The sequence below is a fragment of the Palaemon carinicauda genome, chromosome 22, assembly GCF_036898095.1.
Source record: "Palaemon carinicauda isolate YSFRI2023 chromosome 22, ASM3689809v2, whole genome shotgun sequence".
NCBI classification, from domain to species: Eukaryota; Metazoa; Arthropoda; class Malacostraca; order Decapoda; family Palaemonidae; genus Palaemon; species Palaemon carinicauda.
Window position 1 is genome coordinate 50009910 of NC_090746.1, and position 21609 is coordinate 50031518.

General features: G+C 54.0%; 1 protein-coding gene and 1 pseudogene across 2 annotated transcripts in view; both read left to right on the plus strand.

The window, feature by feature from the left end:
• Taf2 (TATA-box binding protein associated factor 2) overlaps window positions 1–21609 on the plus strand; it is a 365232-nt gene that overhangs the window by 27364 nt on the left and 316259 nt on the right. The gene's annotated exons all lie outside the window — the stretch shown is intronic.
• Window positions 17153–17271, plus strand: LOC137616793 (5S ribosomal RNA; annotated as a pseudogene).

Sequence of the window (21609 nt, forward strand, 5' to 3'; positions counted from 1 at the left end):
AAGCCTCCAGCTCCGCAGCAGCAGCCTCGCAAGACACCAAAGCAGGCACCGGCAGCTAAGAGAGTGGTGTCTAAGCCCCAGCCCTTTCCAGCCAAGGACAAGAGGGGCAGTAAGTCCTCCAGGGGAGGCAAGACTCCTAGAGGGAGCGGCCGCGGCCGCAAACGTTAGGAGTGGCAGTCCCCCCGCGTGTCCACCTGTGGGGGGATGCCTTCAAAGTTGCGTGCACAGGTGGCAGTAACAAGAGGCCGATGCTTGGACGGTCTCTGTGATCGGCCAAGGCTATCGCGTCCCATTCACGACATCTCAACCTCCCCTGACAGTGAATCCAGTGTCGTTGAGCTCCTATGCCATGGGATCGGTAAAGGGGCTAGCCCTTCGGGCAGAAGTCGAGACCATGCTCAAGAAGGATGCTCTCCAGGAGGTCGTCGACGGCTCCCCAGGCTTCTTCAATCGACTCTTTCTTGTAAAGAAGGCGTCTGGAGGCTGGAGACCTGTCATCGACCTCTCAGCTTTGAACAAGTTTGTCAAGCAAACTCCGTTCAGCATGGAGGCAGCGGACATGGTCAGACTTGCAGTGAGACCACAAGACTTCATGTGCACACTGGATCTAAAGGACGCGTACTTCCAGATCCCAATCCATCCGTCTTCCAGGAAGTACTTAAGATTCAGCCTAGACAGCAAGACCTACCAGTTCAAGGTGCTGTGCTTCGGTCTCTCCACAGGACTTCAGGTGTTCACCAGAGTGTTCACCCTGATTTCATCTTGGGCGCACAGGAACGGCATCCATCTCCTTCATTATCTGGACGACTGGCTGATCCTAGCAGATTCGGAGTCAGCCCTTCTTCGACACCGAGACAAACTTCTGGGACTTTGCCAAGATCTGGGGATCACGGTAAATCTCGAGAAGTCCTCTCTGCAGCCGTCCCAACGACTGGTTTATCGAGGCATGTTGTTAGACACCAATCTCCACAAAGCCTTTCCATCAGACGACAGGATAGCAAGGCTGAGGAGGGTGGCGGAACCCTTCCTCAGGCGAGAAGAGCTTCCCGCCCAATCATGGTTGCGTCTCTTAGGTCACCTGTCCTCCCTGGCTCGTCTGGTTCCAAACGGCCGTCTCAGGATGAGATCCCTGCAGTGGCGGCTCAAGTCCCGGTGGAGTCAAGTATCTGATTCCCCGGACTTACAGGTCCCGATAGGACCTTCGGAATAGGCGGACCTGCGGTGGTGGCTGGTCGACGAGAACCTGCGAAAGGGAGTAGATCTTCTCGTCCTCCCCTTGGAATTGACACTGTTTTCGGACGCGTCAAAAGAAGGGTGGGGGGCGCACGTTCTGAACCAGAGGACCTCAGGCCTTTGATCAGAAAAGTACCTGCACATCAACCTGCTAGAGATGAAGGCCATCTTTCTGGCTCTTCAGCAGTTCCAACGGACCCTGGCGGGTCACTCAGTGGTGGTGATGAGCGACAACACTCCGGTAGTGGCTTATATCAACAAGCAGGGAGGTACTTTTTCGCAGCAGCTATCCCATCTTGCAGTAGAGATTCTGAGGTGGACCGAAGTCCACTCGATAACACTATCAGCTCGCTTCATTCCTGGCAAGAGGAATGTGCTCGCCGACAGTCTGAGCAGGGCTTCGCAGATAGTGAGTACCGAGTGGTCTTTGGATCCTCAGATAGCCAACAAAGTCCTGACTTTGTGGGGTTCCCTGACCGTGGATCTGTTCACGACAGCTTTGAATTTCAAGCTGCCCCTGTACTGCTCTCCAGTCCCAGACCCCAAGGCACTCTGGCAAGATGCTTTCCAACAACGGTGGGACAACATCGACGTGTACGCCTTCCCACCGTTCTGTCTGATGAGAAGGGTGCTCAACAGGACCAGACTATCGGTCAACTGTTCGATGACTCTGATAGCTCCGCTATGGCATCACGCGGAATGGTTCCCGGACCTTCTGCAGCTCCTGACGGAGCTCCCGAGAGAACTTCCCCCACGACACGAGCTACTCAGACAACCACACTGCAACATCTTCCACAAGGCCGTAGCCTCGCTTCGGCTTCATGCCTGGAGACTGTCCATCGTCTCCTCCCGGAGAGAGGCTTTTCGCAACAGGTTGCGGAGAGGATGTCTCGGCACCTGCGAAAGTCCTCTGAGGGAATCTACCAGGCGAAGTGAAGAGTCTTCTGTGGTTGGTGTCGTGGGAAGGGTATCTCTCCACTCGATGCCACTATTCCAGAAATAGCGGAGTTTCTCGTTTATTTGCGGGAGGAAATGCGCCTTTCGGTCTCAGCGGTGAAAGGCTATCGCTCAGCCTTAAGCTTGGCTTTTAGGCTCAAAGGAGTGGACATTTCTTCCTCGCTGGAACTCTCTCTACTCATACGTAGCTATGAGCTTACGTGCCCTCAGTCGGAAGTGAGACCTCCTCCTTGGAACGTGGTTCGGGTCCTCAGGGCTCTTAAGAGACCTCCCTTCGAACCATTACGCCAGGCCTCTGATCGCCACCTGTCTTGGAAGACGGCTTTCCTGCTCGCTTTGGCCTCTGCCAAGCGAGTTAGTGAACTTCATGGTCTCTCGTACGACATGGCCCATTCAAGGGGATGGGGGGAGGTAACGTTCAGGTTCGTCCCTGAGTTTGTTGCTAAGACTCAGAATCCAGGAGTGCCGGACCCACGATTCGACTTTCAGGATCGCGAGTCTCTGTTCTGTAACAAGTGACCCAGACCAGCTGCTACTATGTCCAGTGAGGGGTCTGAGGTATTACTTGAAGAGAACAGCTGCAGTTCGTCCTCAAGTGCGAGCAATATTTGTTAGCACAGGCAGGACGAAGAGGAGGGTCACCAAGAATACCATCTCGGCTTGGATTCGAAGGGTTATCCATCACGCCTTGAATCCAAACTCTCCTCCGTCACGTCGCCCTAGGGCACACGACGTCAGGGGCATTGCTACATCCCTGGCCTTCAAGAGAAACTTCTCTGTGACGCAGGTGCTTCAAGCTGGGGTCTGGAAGCATCAGACGACCTTCACTGCCCACTACCTGCAGGACGTGACCCACAGGAGCCTCAATACCTTTTCTATCGGCCCTGTGGTGGCTGCACAACAGCTGGTCTAACCTCAGGCTCCTTTATGGACAAGTAGCAGTAGGTTGAGGGCGTTGTTACCCAGTTTTAGTCTGCGTGAATGAAAGAGTATGTCTGACCCTTACTTCTTTCTTCATCCTCCCCTCTCTTGGGGAAGCAGCATCCTGGTCTCCACATAGCTGACCTCAACCTCTGCAGGTAACCCATGCTTCCTTGTGCTCCTAGTATTAAGTTTAATACTGTCGCGTCCCCCATACCCTGACGAGGTGGTATTGGGAATGTCCTATCCTGGATTCCTATCTAAAGGTCTCAAGGTCAACTTCATAGGACGAGTCACGCTCTTTCCTTCACACACAACTTATGTAGGCAAACACGTTCCTTGTGAAGCAGGGAACTTGTGAGGTGCAGGGGCTCCTTTTCTCAAGTGCTACTCACTGGGAGTCGGAGTCCCCGGGTAAAGCCAAAGTCAGTAAGACTGGGGACTTTCCACCCTTCCTAAGGGGTAAGTCACCCAATGTAAATAGCGTGGTTTGTATTTCGGTTACGGAACAAATGACAAATTCGGAGATAATTTTTATTTTTCCTAACCATACAAACCTTAGCTATTTACACATATTTGCCCGCCAACCCTGTCCCCCAAGTCAAGTCATACCTCTAAGTGAAGTGAAGCAAATCACCGGTGTGTGGGGGGGAGGGGTAGCAAGCTACCCCTCCCCTACCCCCCGCTAACTAGCGTGGGGGTAGTTAATCCTCGTTAAAAACTATTGGCTCGTCATTTCAGCTGCGCTGAAAGTAAACCCAATGTAAATATCTAAGGTTTGTATGGTTAGGAAAAATACAAATTATCTCCGAATTTGTCATATTTACATGGGGTGACTTAACCCTTAGGAAGGGTGGTAAGTCCTGGCCATACTGGCTTTTGGCTTGCCCGGGGATTCCATATTCGAGTGGTCAAGTACTCGGACAATAGGGAATCCCTGCTCCTCGCTGGCGGTTGTGAAACTGCCGCGGCCTACATAAGGTGTGTGCGAAGGTGAAAAGTGACTTGTCCCAGGCAGTTGCCCTGGAGTCCCTCAGAAGGAAATCCAGGCTAGGACTCTCCCTATACCAGCTCGTCAGGGTATGGGGACATGACAGTATTACACATAATACTAGGAACACAAGGAAGCATTGTTTAACTGCAGTGGTTTGAGGTTAGCTGTGCAGAGAACCCAGGATGCTGCTTTCTCCGTGGGAGGAGAGGATGAAGAAAAGAATAAGGGCCAGACAGATCTTTTCATTCATGCAGACTAACACCAGGTAACAATGCCCTCAACCTTCTGCCACTTGTCCATCAAGGAGCCTAAGGTTCAGACCAGCTGTTGTGAAGCCACCACAGGGCCGATAGAAACGTATCGAGCCTCCTGTGGGTCATGTCTTGCAGGTAAGTGGCTGAGAAGAAGGTCTGAGGCTTCAACATCCCCGCTTACAGGACCTGCGTCACTGAAAGATGCTCCATGAAGGGGCAGGGACATATCTAAGCCCTTAACATCATGAGTTCTAGGGCGATGCGACGGAGAAGGGTCAGGATTCAAGGCAGGGTGTAGCACCCTGCGAATCCAGGCCAAGACGGTACTCCTGGAGACCCTTCTCCTCGTTACCCAGGATCCACGAACTAGACTTGGACCTGGAGACGACCTGCAGCTGTTCTCTGAAGACACCAGCTCGGACTCCCTACCGGCAAGGTAGGAGATGGTCTGAGTCATCTGCTACAGGACGGAGTCCCGAGCCCTGGAAGGAGTCAAAGCGGGTCCGGCACTCCCAGATTCTGAGTCTCGGCAACAAACCTCAGGGACGAACCTGAAGTTGTCTGCCCCTAACCCCCTGAATGGGCGAAGTCGTAAGAGAGACCATGTGACTCGCTTGGCTGAAGATAGGCTAGGAGGAACACTCTACCCAGAAAGGTGGTGGTCTGGGGACTACGTAGTGGTTTGTCAGGGGGGGGTCTCTTTAGAGACTTGAGGACTCGAAGCACGTTCCAAGGAGGAGGTCTCACCTTCGACTGAGGGCAGGAGAGGACAAGGCTTCGCATGCGAAGGAAGAGTTCCAGGGGGGGGAGAAATGTTTGTCCCTAGAGCCAGGAGGCAAGCCTTAAGGCTGGGGGATAGCCTTTCACAGTCGAAACTGAAAGGCATACTTATCCCGCAATCCCACTAGGGGCTCCGCTATGCTGGAAGCGGCAACGTGTGGAGGGATGCCCTCTCCCCGACACCGGTGATAGAAAAATTGCCCTATCGCCTGGGAGATTACTTGCAGAAGACTTGCGCAGGTGTCCAGGCCTCCTTTTCGCCACTTGTTGCGAAAATCCTCTCTCTTTGAGGAGGTGCTGGATAGACTCCCGGCGGGAAGAGGAGCAAGCTACGGAGGCAACACATCGATGGTGTCCCACCGTTGCTGGAAGGCCTCCTACCAGAGGGCCTTGGGATCCGTGACCGGGGAGCAGTACAGCGAGAGCTTGCAGCTCAGTGCTGTAGCGAAGCGGTCCACCAAGGGAGCCCCACCGAGGCAGGACTTGTAGGCTACTTGAGGATCCAAAGACCACTCGGAATGTGGTGTCCGTGAGACACTGCTCAGATTGTCGGCGAGCCCATTCCTTTGCCTGGAATCAAGCGAGCTGCCAAGGAGACCGAGGGGGACTCGGACCATCCCGGTATCTCTACCGCAGGATGGGATGGTTGTACTGAAAATTACCTCCTTGTCTGGGCCAGAAAACCATCACTGTGGTGTTGTTGATCCTCATAACCACAGAGTAGTCCGCCAGGCTAGGTGGAGCTACTGAAGAGTCAGAAACACAGTTTCCGTCTCTAGTAGGACTAGAGAAGGTTCTTACTGGTTCTGACCCCCGGCCTGAGGACCCATGGATCAGAACGTGGCCCCCCCCCCCCTTTTCTTTGACGCGTCCGAAAACAGCATCAAGTTAGGGGGAGGACGAGAAGGACCACTCCCTCTTGTAGGCCCTCGTCAGCTTCCCACCCCTATGGGTTCGTCTGTACCGGTTGTCCCCTAGGGGTCTCGGCGTCTGGGGAGACGCGCCCCCGACTCCCCCGCGCCCTGAGTCGCCACTGAAGAGAACTCAACCTGGGGCGACTGAGGAAACCAGACGGGCCAGGGAGGGGAGACGTAACAACCTTGGGTTGGAGGGTCTTCTCGTGTGAGGAAAGGTCTCGCGACCTTCCTCTGCCTTGGTACCCCGACGTCTGAAGGGAAGGCTACGGGAGATAGGAGCCTAAGAGCAGGCCCGGTATACCAGACTCTGAGAGGGCTGCGGGGAGGACTCCTCGAGGACCACCATGATCTTTAGAACTTGGAAAAGTCTGAGGAGCTTGTCCCGATGACGAAGAAGGGAAGCCTTCGAGACTGCCAGGATCGGCCAGCCACCCAGGAACGGAGTGGCTGGATGCCGATGCCGAGCGCCCGTGAAGAGATCCGAGAGGAAGTATCGGAGAACTGTTGAGGTGCCGTGGAGAGGCCGAAGCACAGTCCTTGAACTGGTATACCCACCTTCCAGGCGGACTCCAAAGTACTTCCTTGAAGATGGATGAACCAGGACCGGAAGTACGAGACCTACCGGACCAGTGTACCCATGAAGACTTGTGGTCTCACAGCAAAGCTGACTGAGTCTGCTGTCGCTATGCTGGACAGAGATTGACAACCCTGTACAGAGTCGAGGAGGGAAGAAGGCGACTACGGAGGCCTCGAAACCCGTTGGCCACCTCTTGGAGGGGGCGCCTCTCCGACATGGACTGAACTTCCGCCCGGAGGATCCGTCCCCTCACCGATCCCTACCCAGGGAGGAGGGAGGGGCTCGAAACCAACCGGGACTGTTGAAGGAGACAAGCTCGGAGAGCTGGCCCTTGGCCTAGTCTCTGGCGCTCTCCATTCCCTAAGACCAGGGCAAGCTGCACTGGCGTAAGGGAGCCCTTGGGTGAGTAGAACTCGGTCCAGGACCGAACCCTTCCCTTACCGAAGAGGAATCTCTGAATCTGGGATCCCCTTGAGGTTTCTCCTGAGGGCCAGAACCTGCCAGAATGCAAGTTCTGACCCCTGGAGCTCATCCTCCTGATGGACTGGCAGCAAGGTCTCCCATTCCCGGAGGCTCTTCCTGGGAGACTCGTAGACATGCCCCAAGGGTCCAACTGGATCCTGTCGGATCCTTGGGGAAGACAGGACCTCAGGATCCCTCCTAGGAGGGAAACAGGACCCCAGCGAAGAAGGATGTAAGGCTTTGCCCCCTCCGCACGATAGGACCCTCAGGAAGAGGCGGAGATTCTCCCTATGGAGTGAAGGGGGAGAGGACCGGGTCTTCCGACCTTCCTGGGGATGGGCAAATCTCATTCGCGGGGGAGGGGAGATGGAGACTGAGGAGGGCTCATCGCCTGCGTAAGGACTCGCGAAGGGACAGGATAGTCCTTGGGGGAGGTACCATGCCAGGGATTCCTCTCACTCCCTTCAGGGGGAGAGGAAGCTGCTACTGATTAGTGACCCCAGTCAGAAGGCACAGGCTCATTGCCTGTTTGAGCGCTCTAACTACGGCATCCCACCAGGGATGCCGACCAATCCTCCTGCTGACAGGGAGTCCCTCTGGAGGGAAGAGGATCGTTCGATCCTCTGGGGGAGATGACACATGAGGGTTCGCCCGTAGAGAAACTGCAGTGGAGGGAGAAGAGACCTTTGACCTATCCGGAAACCTCCCGCCCCTCCGGAGAGGTCGCTGCTCTGCGATGTGGGGGAGGGAAACGCGGAGGTGGCCTGACTGCCATAAGCCCTGATGTAAACAGGGCGTGGTCGTGTCGGAGAACGGTGCGCCGATCACGCTGACGATCGCGCGAAAAGCACAGATCTGGGTAGCGCGTGAATAAAGCATGCGTAGCAGATAACCGCGCCCGCATGCCTGCGAGAGCTTGGGCGTATCGGCGACCGCGTGAACGATCCCCGCGTCTCCGCACGTATGAAAATCGCTGGCGCTTGCGCGTGAAAGATCGTGGGTGAGGGAAACCATCCCACGCGTAAACGATCTCAGTGAAAAAGATCGCCGGTGCTAGCGCCGACGGAGATTGCATGTGGGGAACCATCCCACGCGCGGAAGAATAACGCAGAAGAAACGCTGACGATCTTCGGCGCTTACGTGAGTACGAAGATCGTCGGCGCTAGGGCGAGAGAAAACTGTAGGAGACAGTTGGCGGGGACCCATAGTACCCGCTTGCGAAAGATCTCCAACTATGTAAGGCGATCGTCGGCGATTCACGCGAGTCCGGACGATCTCCGACGCTCACGCGTAAGCGACGATCATCGGAGCTTGCGCGCGAGAAAAGATAGTAGGCGATAACGAGCGGAAACCTCGGTGCCCACGCGCGGACGATCTATGACGATCGTGAGCGGAAAACCGCGCGCGGACGATCCGTACGATGATTGCGTGAGCCTCAATGGTCGCGCGCGGGAAACTATTCCGCGAACGGAATGATCTTCGGCGCTCACGCGTACTGTGAAGATCGTCGGCGCTCGTGCGCCTAGCGCCGAATCCGAAGATCGGCGGCGAACGGCCGTAGGCGATCGCGTGCGGAGAACCGCGCGCTGATGGCCTCGTTGTCGTGTGCGGGAATCCATCCCACGCACAGAACGATTATAGGAGCCTAAGGGTACTAAGAAGATCGTCGGCGCTTCCGCTTAGCGCCGGACCAGAAGATCGTCGGCGCTTCCGCTTAGCGCCGGACCCGAAGATCGCCGGCTAACGGCCGTTGATGATCGCGCGCGGGAAACCATCCCGCGCACAGACCGATTCTCGGCGCTTACGTACACTAAGAAGATCGTCAGCGCTTGCACGCCTAGCGCTGGATCCGAAGATCGCCGGCTAACGACCGTTGCCGGGATGACGATCGCGAGCGAAAGGGCCTGAAGGTAGCTCGCGGGAAACTATCCCGCGCGTCGGCGATCATTAAGGCTTACGCGTTAGCGCGAACAGAAGATAGTCGGCTAACGACCCTCGACGATCGCAAGATCGCGCGCAGGAAACCATCCCGCGCGCGGGCGATCATCAACGCTTACGCGTTAGTGCGAACAGAAGATCGTCGGCTAACGATCGTCGACGATCGCGAGATCGCGCGCGGGAGACTAACCTGCCCGCGGGTGATCATCAACGCTTACGCGTAAGCGCGAACAGAAGATCATCGACGATCGCGAGATCGCGCGCGGGAAACTATCCCGCACGCAGGCGATCATCAACGCTTACGCGTTAGCGCGAACAGAAGATCGTCGGCTAAACCGTCGACGACCGCGAGGTCGCGGGCGGGAAATAATCCCGTACGCGGGCGGTCTTCAGCGCTTATGCGTGAGTGAAGATCGTAGGCTCCTGCACAACAGAAGATCGTCGGAAAAGGTTGAAGGATCGCTAACTCGTAGATTAGGAACTGGGATGTGTCCCTAAAAGGGAGAGCATCCCTTGAAGAGGACCAGGAGGTCTACTTCAGTGCCGACGATCAACTGAAAGACTGCTAAATACTTCGAGGAGTGGTCCCTGTGAGGTACCTTTCCCGCGAACGGGAGAGGTGGCCTTCGTAGAAGAGACTTAGAGACAGACGGCTGAACTGCTGTTGAGCGCCAGTGTGCTATCTCAGGAACCCCAACGATGTGTGCAAATGCGCAGGGAATGTTGGTAGCAGCCTAACTGGATACTGGAACAGGGAGTCTCTAAGGCAGTCTCAGGAACAGCAGGAACAGCAGTCGAGCGCTAGCGCGTAAGGGAACGTTGGCGCGCAGGTAATACCTAGCACTTATGAGACTTACTCAAGGTGTGAGAAAGTCTCTCCTGCCCCGAAGGGAGGAGCCCGTTAGATAACGGGGGCGCGCCAAGGCGCTTCTGCAGTCAGGAACGGATACAGCAGGCAACGGGAACACTGAGGGACGAGAGACCAAGGGTCTAACGTACCCTGAGTAGCGAGGCCCCGAGGGGATAGTTGCAAGACCCCGAAGGGTCAATGCAATGAGGAACCGAAGTTTCTCCGTCACTAAACACCGAAGCGTAGAAGTGACTAAAGTTACGAGAGCCCGAGGGAACTGCGTAACTAAGATCCGAGACCCCGAAGGGTCAGGGAAAAAAGAGAAACCGAAGTTTCCCTGACACTAACACCGAAGTGCTAGTGACTGAACAGCAAGCTGTTGACAGGAACAATCCTCCGAAGAGGAGTCTCTATGAGTGGTCTCTCTCGCGAACGAGAGAGGTGAGCACTTCGTAGAAGAGACGTGAAGGAGCCCCGAAAGGACGTGAGATCAGCAGACGTAAACAGGAACAATCCTCCGAAGAGGAGTCTCTGTGAGTGTCCTCTCACGCGAACGGGAGGGGACACTTCGTAGAAGAGACAAAAGGAGCGATCGTCCGAGGAAGAGCCCTTAGTGCGGCCTCCCTCGCGAACGAGAGAGGGCCGGACTGATCCTGCAGCTGCTCAGCCCCTTGAGCATAGCTACAGAAGCGACCGCTCAGCCCCGAGAGCATAGTCGCTAGTACCATGGTCTAGCCTTGCAACCGCTCAGCCCCTTGAGCACGTCACAAGGGCGGTCGCTCAGCCCCAAGAGCATAACTGCCAAGGACCAAGGAAAAGTAAAAGGGAAGTTAACTAACTACCCTGGAGGCGAACCTCCTTATCGTTCTAGGATGCAAAAAAGAGCTGGCAATAATCACGGGGGAACCTCTAAGAGAGGGGAACGCCCCTGACGAATGCCTGAGAGAAGGCGGCAAAGCCGACTCCCCAGGAAAAACAGGACAGCTCTGTTTCGAAGGCACACACAACAGGCACGAAGAAACAGCATCGTAAACTGGAAAATAAAACAGAATAATTATTTAACAGAAAATTCCCCTGGGTGAAACTCCGAAGAGAAACCCCGAGGGAAAGAACATAAGAACGAAAGAAGGTATGCGCCCCCCTCTCCCACCCGGCATGCCGAGGTGAGGGGGGGGGGTGAAAGCTAACAAAACAGAATTATAACATGATAATTATGCAACTGACTTTGAATGTTCCAAGGATCACCGACCCCCGAAGGGACGTGAGGCCTGATCTGAAAAGTTAAAACACAATTATATTCGTAAAAATAATTGAGACAAAAAAAACGAAATAGCGACTCGGTTCTGAGAAGCTATCGTAGGCGTAGTACGGAGTAAGAGGTGAACGACCTCAAGAGAAGGGCCGGACTCCACGAAAGGCAACCATGGTGGCCTAGAAGTGCAAGGCCGTGATCATGGAAAGACCGTGGTGGCCTAAGCCGGCGAACTCTAGCAGACGTACACAATACACACCGCACAACACCGAAAGCAAAGGAAACTTACATTTTCTATACACAAAGATATATATAAACATCAGAAATGTTTAAATATACTGTATCCAGAATCAGAAAAGGTAAGTTAAAAGACAAAACAATAATGGTCGTCAAGAGAGCATAGGAGCGGAACCTCCGATCACTATGTGAGCCAAAAGTAAAGTGGGGTATTCTCCGGTGTGTGTGAGGGGGAGGGGTAGCTAGCTACCCCTCCCTACCCCCCCCGCTAACTAGCGGTGGGGTAGGAAACCCTCGTTAAAACTTTATGGCTCGTCATCGGCTGTCGCCAAAATAATTACCCCATGTAAATAGCGTGGTTTGTATTCAGTTACGGAACAAAAAACCTTTGTAGTAGAAAATGTGCTGGTCTTCTATAAAAATCTAAGGCAGAATCAATCGGACCTTTGAGGCATTTCGCTGAATGAAGAGCATTTCCATCTTGAAAAATTGCCGACATAAATGAAATTACACTAAATTTCAAAATAGATTGATGTGCTTCCCTTAAGTTCCCTCTTGGAAACGTCTTTATGTGATGGTGGTTAAGTTGAAACTGAAGGGGAAGGTGTTAAAAATTAGATTTGTTCCGTAACCGAAATACAAACCACGCTATTTACATGGGGTAATTACTTCGGCGTAGCTGAACGACGAGCCATAAAAGTTTTAACGAGGGTTTCCTACCCCGCCGCTAGTTAGCGGGGGGGTAGGGAGGGGTAGCTAGCTACCCCTCCCCCTCACACACACCGGAGAATACTCCACTTTACTTTTGGCTCGGATAGCGATCGGAAGTCTCCGCTCCTATCCTCACTTGACGGCCATTATTGTTTTGTCTTTTAACTTACCTTTGTGTGATACCCCCGCGCTAGTTAGCGGCGGTGTAGGGGAGTGGTAGCTAGCTACCCCTCCCCCCCCTCACACACAGGTGAATGCTCCACTTTCACTTTTGGCTCGGACATGGACAGACGTCTCTGTCTTTGTCCTCGCTTGGCAGCCATTGTTGTTTTGTCTTTACTTAATCACTTACTTTTTTTCTTTTACTCAATATATATGTAAAAATTTTCTCATGTTTATGTATATATTTGAGTATAGAAATCAGTAAGTTTCCTTTTCAGAGTTTGTGTTTGTGTGTGTAGTGTACAATATCTCCGTGGAGCCCTCGGCAGTTTAGGCCACCACGGTGTAATTTTATGGGTCGCGATCGAGTTTGACTTCGGTCTCTCTCTCTCTCTTGAGGTCGTTCACCCTTTTACTACGTTACTACGCCTTTTGTAGCTTCCTTCCCGTGTGGGGGGGTTGCTACGCCGTACGTTTTGTCTCAATTAGTTTATGAATCTAATTGTATTTGTTGATTTTTCAGCTTTGTAGAACGATTCCTTTTGGGGTGTTCGTTCTTTCTTTAGTGTTCATTCATTTTTAAATTACATAATTACATAGTTACATAATTATAATTGTTATAATTCTGTGTTGGTTACAGCTCTCCTTCTGTGAGTGTAAGTGGTTGTGAGGGCACACGCCTGTTGTGTAATTCTTGTGTTCCTTTCCCTCGGGATTCCTCTTCGGAGCCTTCCCGGGGGAATGAATGTGTACTAATGATTTTTGTTTTATTTTTTTACAGTTACCGATCTAGTTCGTTTCTGTAATATGGCAACGGTGTGAGCTGTCTTATTGAGGCCTGGGGATTCGGCTGTTGCTGCCTCCCCTATGGATTTTCGTCAGGGGCGTGTCTCCTTCTTCTGGAAGTACTCCCGTGACGATTGACAGCTCTCCAGTTCATTTTAGAACTCTCAGGAGGCTCGCCTCCTTGGGTGGGTAACTTTCCTTCCGAGGGAAGTTTTTCCTGTCCAGGCTTGAGTTTTACCCCTTTTGGGGGGTTCTTCTCTTGCCTTTTTTTCGTGCGACTATGGCCTTGGTGCTGAGCGGTCGCACCTGCAGTTTCGCTCAAGGGGCTGGGCAACTGCAGGAGCCCCTCTTCGGAGGATTGCTCCTTTTAGGTCACTGGCTGACCAGTCTCTTCTACGAAGTGTTTCTCTTTCGTTCGCGAGAGAGTACACTCATAGAGACTCCTCTTCGGAGGATTCTTCTGCTGTTGTTGCTGTTGGCCTCCTTCGCCATAAGGCTCACTGTCCGCCTCGTCGTAAGGGCCTCCCATCTCCCTATAAGGGTGCTAAGAGGCGCCTTTTTGAATCTCCGTATGCAGCCTACAACTCCTTCTTCTTGATCTTCCGCCCCTGGTGCAGATGGACAGCAGTCTGACCTCGTCGTCCGACGGGCAACGGTCTTCCCGACGGACAACGGTCTTCCGACGGACATCAGTCTCCCGGCGGACAGACAACGGTCTTCCGACGGACATCAGTCTCCCGATGGACAACGATCCCTTCGGGGCAAAGGGTTGCCTCTCACGGGGGTTCTTCCCTTGCGTGTCAGGGTTCCCCTGAGCGCCCTTCTGCTGTGTTCTCTCCTACTCAGTGTTAGCGCACAGGCGCTCTCCTGCTCCTGCTCAGTGTTAGCGCACAGGCGCTCTCCTGCTCCTGCTCAGTGTTAGCGCACAGGCGCTCTCCTGCTCCTGCTCAGTGTTAGCGCACAGGCGCTCTCCTGCTCATCAGCGCTTTCCTGATCGCTAGCGCTCTCCTGTTCGCCAGCGCTCTCCTGTTCGTCAGCGCTTTCCTGATCGCTAGCGCTCTCCTGTTCGCCAGCGCTCTCCTGTTCGTCAGCGCTCTCATGATGATCATCTCTGCTGTTCCTGTTGGTTCCTGTTACGCGCCCTGTGCGCCCACGTTCGCCCTCGCGATCTAGACTTCGGCTCAGGTTTTGGACAAGGACTCTTCTTCTACGCACAGGCTTCCACGCGTTGCCTTCTGCTCGCCAGCGATCATAGACGCGTCAACGTTCACCTGCTCGTCAGCGATCTCCTACGCGTCAACGATCGCCATCGATCTGCCACGAGTGTCAGTTCCCCTGGACACCATCAGTAGCGATCTAGCGCTCGCCTGCTGTGGACCAGGATCTCCGATAGCTGAGTCTTGCCGTAGATCTTCCTCCTGCTCGCCAGCGCTCACCTTTACTTCTGTCCTTCTGTGCGCCAGCTTTCTTCATTCGCCAGCGCACATCTGCGCGCCCTTTTTTGCAACGCACCAATGGGCGCCAACGGTTTTCTGACCGTCTAGGATCGCCTGATTAACAGCTTGCTTCAGCGCTCACCTTCCTGATGCACCTGCGCGCCTTCTGTTAGCGCGATGCGCGCTAACCATCACTAGTCTCTCTCGTGTTGGCAATCGCCTACGCACCCGCGCGATTCTTCACCTGCGCGCTAGCGTTTTGTTAACGCACCACCGCTCGCCAACGCGCCGTCGCTTGCCAACGCGCAATCGCTTGCCAATGCGCCTTCACTCTCCTACGGGCTATCACTCGCCAGAACGCGCCATCGCCCACCTACGCGTCATCGGTCTCCCGACCGCCTGCGCTCACCCGCGCGCCCACGTACCTGCGCGTCCACACGCCCACGTGCCCACGCGACCGCACGCCCACGCGACCGCACGCCTACGCTTATGCGCGACCGCGCACATGCTCTCTAATGTTCGCCCGCGCGCGAACCAACGGTATTCCATCGCGCGGACGGACGGTGTTCCGTCGCGCGGACGGACGGTGTTCCGTCGCGCGGACGGACGGTGTTCCGTCGCGCGGACGGACGGTGTTCCGTCGCGCGGACGGACGGTGTTCCGTCGCGCGGACGGACGGTGTTCCGTCGCGCGGACGGACGGTGTTCCGTCGCGCGGACGGACGGTGTTCCGTCGCGCGGACGGACGGTGTTCCGTCGCGCGGACGGACGGTGTTCCGTCGCGCGGACGGACGGTGTTCCGTCGCGCGGACGGACGGTGTTCCGTCGCGCGGACGGACGGTGTTCCGTCGCGCGGACCGACGGTGTTCCGTCGCGCGGACCGACGGTGTTCCGTCGCGCGGACCGACGGTGTTCCGTCGCGCGGACCGACGGTGTTTCATTGTGCGAACGTCGGCTTAATTCTTGCAATATCCATGGCTCGCCTATGGGTTATCGCTCGCCGACCACCAGCTCTCGCCCTTCCTACCACGCTCGCCCTCCTTCTGCACTCCTTCGCTCACCTTCGTTTGCGTTCCTGCGTGCCCGCGCATGGGCGCTTCCATGTTTGCCCACATGCAAACCATTGATTTACCATCGCGCGAGCGCCAGGGCGATTGCGACCGCGATTCCCGTTGGGGTTTCGCAGCATGGCCAGCCTGGCGAGTCTTCTGGTATTTCCAGAACACGGCCTCACCCCGTAAACGCAGAGCATGGCACATGCAAGAGCAGGAAGAATCTTCAGGGAGGTCTGAGCAACATTCTTCTTTCCAGAACCTGGGTTAGCCCTTCCCGTCATTCCCTGGAAGGGTTTTGCCAGGGGGCTTTCCGTTCGAGATTTCTCCATCGGCCAAGGGGTGACTGGTTTACCCCCTTCCTCTTCTCCATCTCGTGAAAGGGGCTTACCAGGTCCTTTCACTCCTCGGTTGCGACCCGAGGTTTTGTTCAAGGAAGCTACAGGAAGGTCATGGGTACTTTCCTCCTCTCGGGCTCAAGCACCTTGGCGTTTCGTCGTCAAGTTTCGAACTTGCGGGCAAGCTCGATGTTGGACCATCTGGACGCAATGACCGAGGGTTTCCTTTCGGGTGTCTCATCCGTGGATGTCGACAACCTCAGACACCCTTCCATCCTTGAGAAGAGTTTGTTTGTGCCCAAAGACAGAGACATAGACAGCGGTTGTGCGGAGGAAGTCGACTTCCATTTTCACTCCTCCAAGGCGCTTTCTTCCAGACCCTGCAGGGCTCCAGCGCCTCTTTCTTTCAGCCACGTCGGCCTAAGTTATCGGACCGGCTACGACAACTGAGACAAGGTGTCCAATAGGCTCTCCCGGGGGGACATAGTCCTAGAGGGAGCGGCAGAGTTCACGAACTCTAGGATTGGCAACCCCCCCCTTGCAGGTTTCACGCTGGGAGGATGCCTAAGGTTACTCATCCGGATGACAGCTTCCCGATGCCCATTCCTGCACGATCTCTGTGATCAGCCAAGGATATCGCGCCTGCCATCTCTGTCAGCGAATTCAGTGTCTCTGAACCTCTATGCCATAGGGTCGGCAAGAGTTTGCCCGTTTGGGCAGAATGATCCATGCCTTAGGAGAAGGTCCTCCATAGGATCGTCGACGGCTTCACCCCCCGGCTTCCTTCAGTCGATCCTTTCTTGTAAGGAAGTATCTGAGACAGGAGTTCCGTAGTCGACCTCTCAGCTCTGATGAAGTTTGTCGAACAAACTTCGTCCAGCGTGGAACAGCAGAATCGATCAGACTGGTAACGAGGCGACAGGACTAAGGTCCTTAGGCCCTGGATCGGAAGGACGGTTACTTTCAGTTTCCATTCCATCCATCTTCCAGGAAGCTCGTGGAATTCAGCCTAGACTACAGGTATTCCTGCTTAAGATGCAGTGTGGCGATCCCCGCCGTGGCATCGCAGGTTTTTCCCCAGAGAACTCTCCTTGCTTTCCTCATGGCCGCTCAGGTGCAGGCTTCCGCCTCCTTTGCCTTTTGGAGGTCTGGTCAACTCGGGTAGGCTCGGGTTCGACCTTCTTCAGCGCCGGGACAAGCTTCCAGATGCTTACCATGAGTGGGGGTTCATGGTATTTTGCTAGGAGCCTTCTCTACTTCTGCCTCAACATCTGGAGTATCTAGCCATGATATTGAGTCAACGGCCTTACCACGTTGGAAACCCCGCTTCTCGTCCGTCCAGCGAGGTTAAGCAACGTCGGGTCTGGTCGGTACTTGGATGGGTGACCACCTGGGGACGCCAGATTCTGTTGCTGCCTCCTCCGAGCCTTCCCTTCAGTTGACTGTGGCAAGGCTGAGGAGAGTCGCAGTACCTGTTCTCAGTCAAGCAAAGCTTTCAGCCCTACCTTGGAATGTTTCCTAGTTCTCTTTTCCTCATTGACCCGTCTAAAGTACCGAACGGTTGCCTCAGGATAAGTTCCCTGTGGGGCGGCCCAAGTTCTGGTGGTTTCAAAGCAACGATTAACCGGACTTTCTGGCCCCTATGGGACCAGCGGAACGATTAGACCTGCAATAGGTGTTGACCTATGGAACCTCTTGATGGGAGTGGATATTCTCGTCCTTTCCCCACATTTTTTATGCTGTTCTCAGACTCGTCAAAGAAAAGGGGGGGGGGGGGGAGCATGTGCCGGTTCAGGCCTATGGTCAGGACCTGAAGGATACCTCTCCATCATTCAGGCAGGCTTAGGGGCCGTAGTCTGGCCCCTCTACAGATCCTACAGCTCCTGCCGAGTCGCTCCGTGCGCGTCGACTTCATGGTACTGGCTTGTTCTAACCAGCAGGGGACGCATTTTCATACCTTTGCATCTTGCAGTAGAGATACTGAGATGATTTGAGATCCTCTCAATACCACCATCGGCTCTCTCATTCCAGGCAGAGGAATGTTCTCTCCGACTATCCGAGCAGAGCCTCGTAGAGAGAGTGTACCTGGGGGTCTTTGGCTTTGAGTAACCAGCAAGTCCTGGCCTGGGGGACCTGATCGCGACAGCTTGGAACCTCAAGCTTCCGCTGTTCTTCCCCCCAGTCTCAGACCCCGAGACTCTGGCAAGATGCATTCCGGTGATGGTGGGACAACATCGACGCCTGCGTCTTCCCTCCTTTGTTGTCTGTTGAGAATGGGTCTCAACAAGACCAGGTTGTCTGACAACCTTTCAATGGCCCTGAGAGCTCCACTGGGACTATACGCAGAACGGTTTCTAGACCCTCTGCTTCCCCTGACGAAACTCCCGGGAGAGCTTCTCCCACGGCACAGGCTACTCGAACAACCACACTGCAACATCTTTCACGAGCCGCGGCGTCGCTTCGGCTTCATGCCTGGAGACACTACGCCTCCTCCTCAAGAAGAGACAACCCGCTACAGTCGCAGGACGGAGGTCGCGTCATCTGCGATAGTCATCTGCAGGAGTCTTCCTGGCGAAGTGGAGAGTCTCCGTTGGTTGGTGTCGTGGGAGATATACCTCTTCCCTTGAGGCCTCTTCTCCAGCAATAACGAACTTATTGCTTTTCGGCGAGGGGAAACTCCTTTCCGCTCTCGGCAATGAAGCCTGTCGCTCAGCCTTTCCCTGACTTTCAGGCTTAAAGGAGTAACTTTTTCCTTTCCGCTGGACCTTTCCTCGCTCATGCTAAGCTGCAAACGTCCTTGCCCTAGTCGGAGTGAGACCTCCAACATGGAGCATGGCTCGGACTTTTTAGTCCCTTAAGAGATCTTCTCAAGACCCTTTACGTCAGGCCTCTGATCGTATTCCGTCTTGGGTCTCCTGCGCACTCTGGCCGCGGCCAGTGTGTAAGCAATCTTCTTGGTCTGGTACGACTCCGCCCTTTATAAGGAATGGGGGAAGGCAACATTCAGGTTCGCTCCTGAGTTGTTGGCTAGACTCAGAATCTTGGGGTCCCGGCCTTTGGTCCAATTCCTTCAAGATTTCGAGTCACCATTCTATATCTGATGTCCCAAAACCTTCTCCTTCTTGCCAGTAAAGGAATCAAGAGGTGTGCTTTGGGAACAGCTGCAGTTTGTCCTCACGTGCAGCCGGGTTGGGAGCACAAGAAGGACACGGGGGAGAGTCACCAGTATACCTCTTCAGCTCGGACTCAAGGACATTCATCTTGACCTGAATCCAGACCCTCCTCCGTCACGTCGCCCTACAACACGATGTCGGATACATCGCAACGTCCCTCGCCTTCGAGTAATACTACTCTGTTACGCAGGTGCTACAAGCTGGAGTCTGGAAGCGTCTGATGACCTTCGCAGCCCGCTTCCTGCAGGGCGTGACCCACAGGAGTTTCGATACGTTTCTATTGCTCTGTGGTGGCTACACAACAGCTGGTCTAACCTCAGTGTCCTTTTTGGACAGGTAGCAGACGGTTGAGGGCATTGTTATCAGGTTTTAGTCTGCATGAACGAAAGAAGTATGTCTGGCCCTTACTTCTTTCTTCATTTTCCCCTCTACTGGGAAGCAGCATCCTGGTCTCTGCATAGCTGACCTCAAACCTCTGCAGGTAAACCATGCTTCCTTGTGTTCCGAGTATTGAGTCAATACTGTCGCGTCCCCCATACCCTGACGAGGTGGTATTGGGAACATCCTAACCCAGAGTTCCTTCTGGAACTCCAGGTCAACTGCCTAGGACGGGTCACACTTCTTCCTTCACACACAAGGTTATGTAGGCCACACGGTTCCTTGCGGAGCAAGGAACTTGTGAGGTGCAGGGACTCCTTTTCTCGAGTGCGACTCACTCGGATTCTGAGTCCCCGGGTAAAGCCAAAGCCAGTATGGCTGGGGACTTTCCACCCTTCCTAAGGGGTAAGTCACCCAATGTAAATAGCGTGGTTTGTATTTCGGTTACGGAACAAATGACAAATTTGAAGATAATTTGTATTTTTCCTAACCATACAAACCTTAGCTATTTACATATATTTGCCCGCCAGCCCTGTCCCCCAAGACAAGTCCTACCTCTAAGTGAAAGTGGAGCATTCACCTGTGTGTGAGGGGGGGGAGGGGTAGCTAGCTACCACTCCCCTACCCCCCCGCTAACTATCGCTGGGGTATTACACCCTCGTTAAATTCTAATGGCTCGCCATTTCAGCTACGCTAAAAGGTAAACCCAATGTAAATAGCTAAGGTTTGTATGGTTAGGAAAAATACAAATTATCTTCGAATTTGTCATTTTCTTATACTTAATATTATTTAAACATTATTGATGTTTATGTATATCTTTGTGTATAGAAAATAGTAAGTTTCCTTTGCTTTCGGTATTGTGCGGTGTGTGTTGTGTACGTCTACGAGTGTGATCGCCGGCTTTGCAGGCCACCACAATCTTTTCTTGATCACGGCCTTTCACTCCTAAGCCACAATGGTTGCCGTCGTGGAGTCCGGCCCTTCTCTTGAGGTCGTTCACCTCTTACTCTGTATTACGCCTACGATAGCCTCTCAGGACCGAGTCGCTATTTTGTTTTATTTGTCTCGATTATTTTTATGAATATAATTGTGTTTTAACTTTTCAGCTCAGGGCTCAAGTCCCTTCGGGGGTCGGTGATCCTTGGAACATTCTAAGTCAGTTGCATAATTATAATGTTATAATTCTGTTTTGTTAACTTTCGTCCCCCACCTCACCTGGGCATGCCAGGTGGGGGAGGGGGAGCATACCTTCTTTCGTTCTTATGTTCTTTCCCTCGGGGTTTCTCCGGAGTTTCACCCGGGGGAATTTTCTGTTAAATAATTATTCTGTTTTATTTTCCAGTTTACGATGCTGTTTCTTCGTGCCTGTTGTGTGCGCCTTCGAAGCAGAGCTGTCCTGTTTATCCTGGGGAGTCGGCTACGCCGCCGTCTCTCAAGGCATTCGTCAGGGGCGTTCCCTTCTCATAGAAGTTCCCCCGTGACTACTGCCAGCTCTTCATTGCATCCTAGAACGATAAGGATGTTAGGCTCCAGGGTAGCTAGTTAACTTCCCTTTTTACTTTTCTCTGGTCCTTAGGCGGTTATGCTCTTGGGGCTGAGCGGCTGCCCTTGTGACTTGCTCAAGGGGCTGAGCGGTTGCAAGGCTAGACCATGGTACCAGCGACTATGCTCTCGGGGCTGAGCGGTCGCTTCTGTAGCTACGCTCAAGGGGCTGAGCAGCTGCAGGATCAGTCTGGCCCTCTCTCGTTCGCGAGGGAGGCCGCACTAAGGGCTCCTCCTCCGAGGATTGCTCCTTTTGTCTCTTCTACGAAGTGTCCCCTCCCGTTCGCGTGAAAGGACAGTCACAGAGACTCCTCTTCAGAGGATTGTTCCTGTTTACGTCTGCTGATCTCAGGGCCTTTCGGGGCTCCATCACCAGTCTCTTCTACGAAGTGCTCACCTCTCTCGTTCGCGAGAGAGGCCACTCATAGAGACTCCTCTTTATAGGATTGTTCCTGTTGTCAACAGCTTGCTGTTCAGTCACTAGCACTTCGGTGTTTAGTGACAGGGAAACTTCAGTTTCTCTTTTTCCCTGACCCTTCGGGGTCTTGGAGCTTTAGTTACACAGTTCCCTCGGGCTCTCGTAACTTTAGTCACTTCTACACTTTGGTGTTTAGTGACGGAGAAACTTCGGTTTCTCGTTGTGTTGACCCTTCGGGGTCT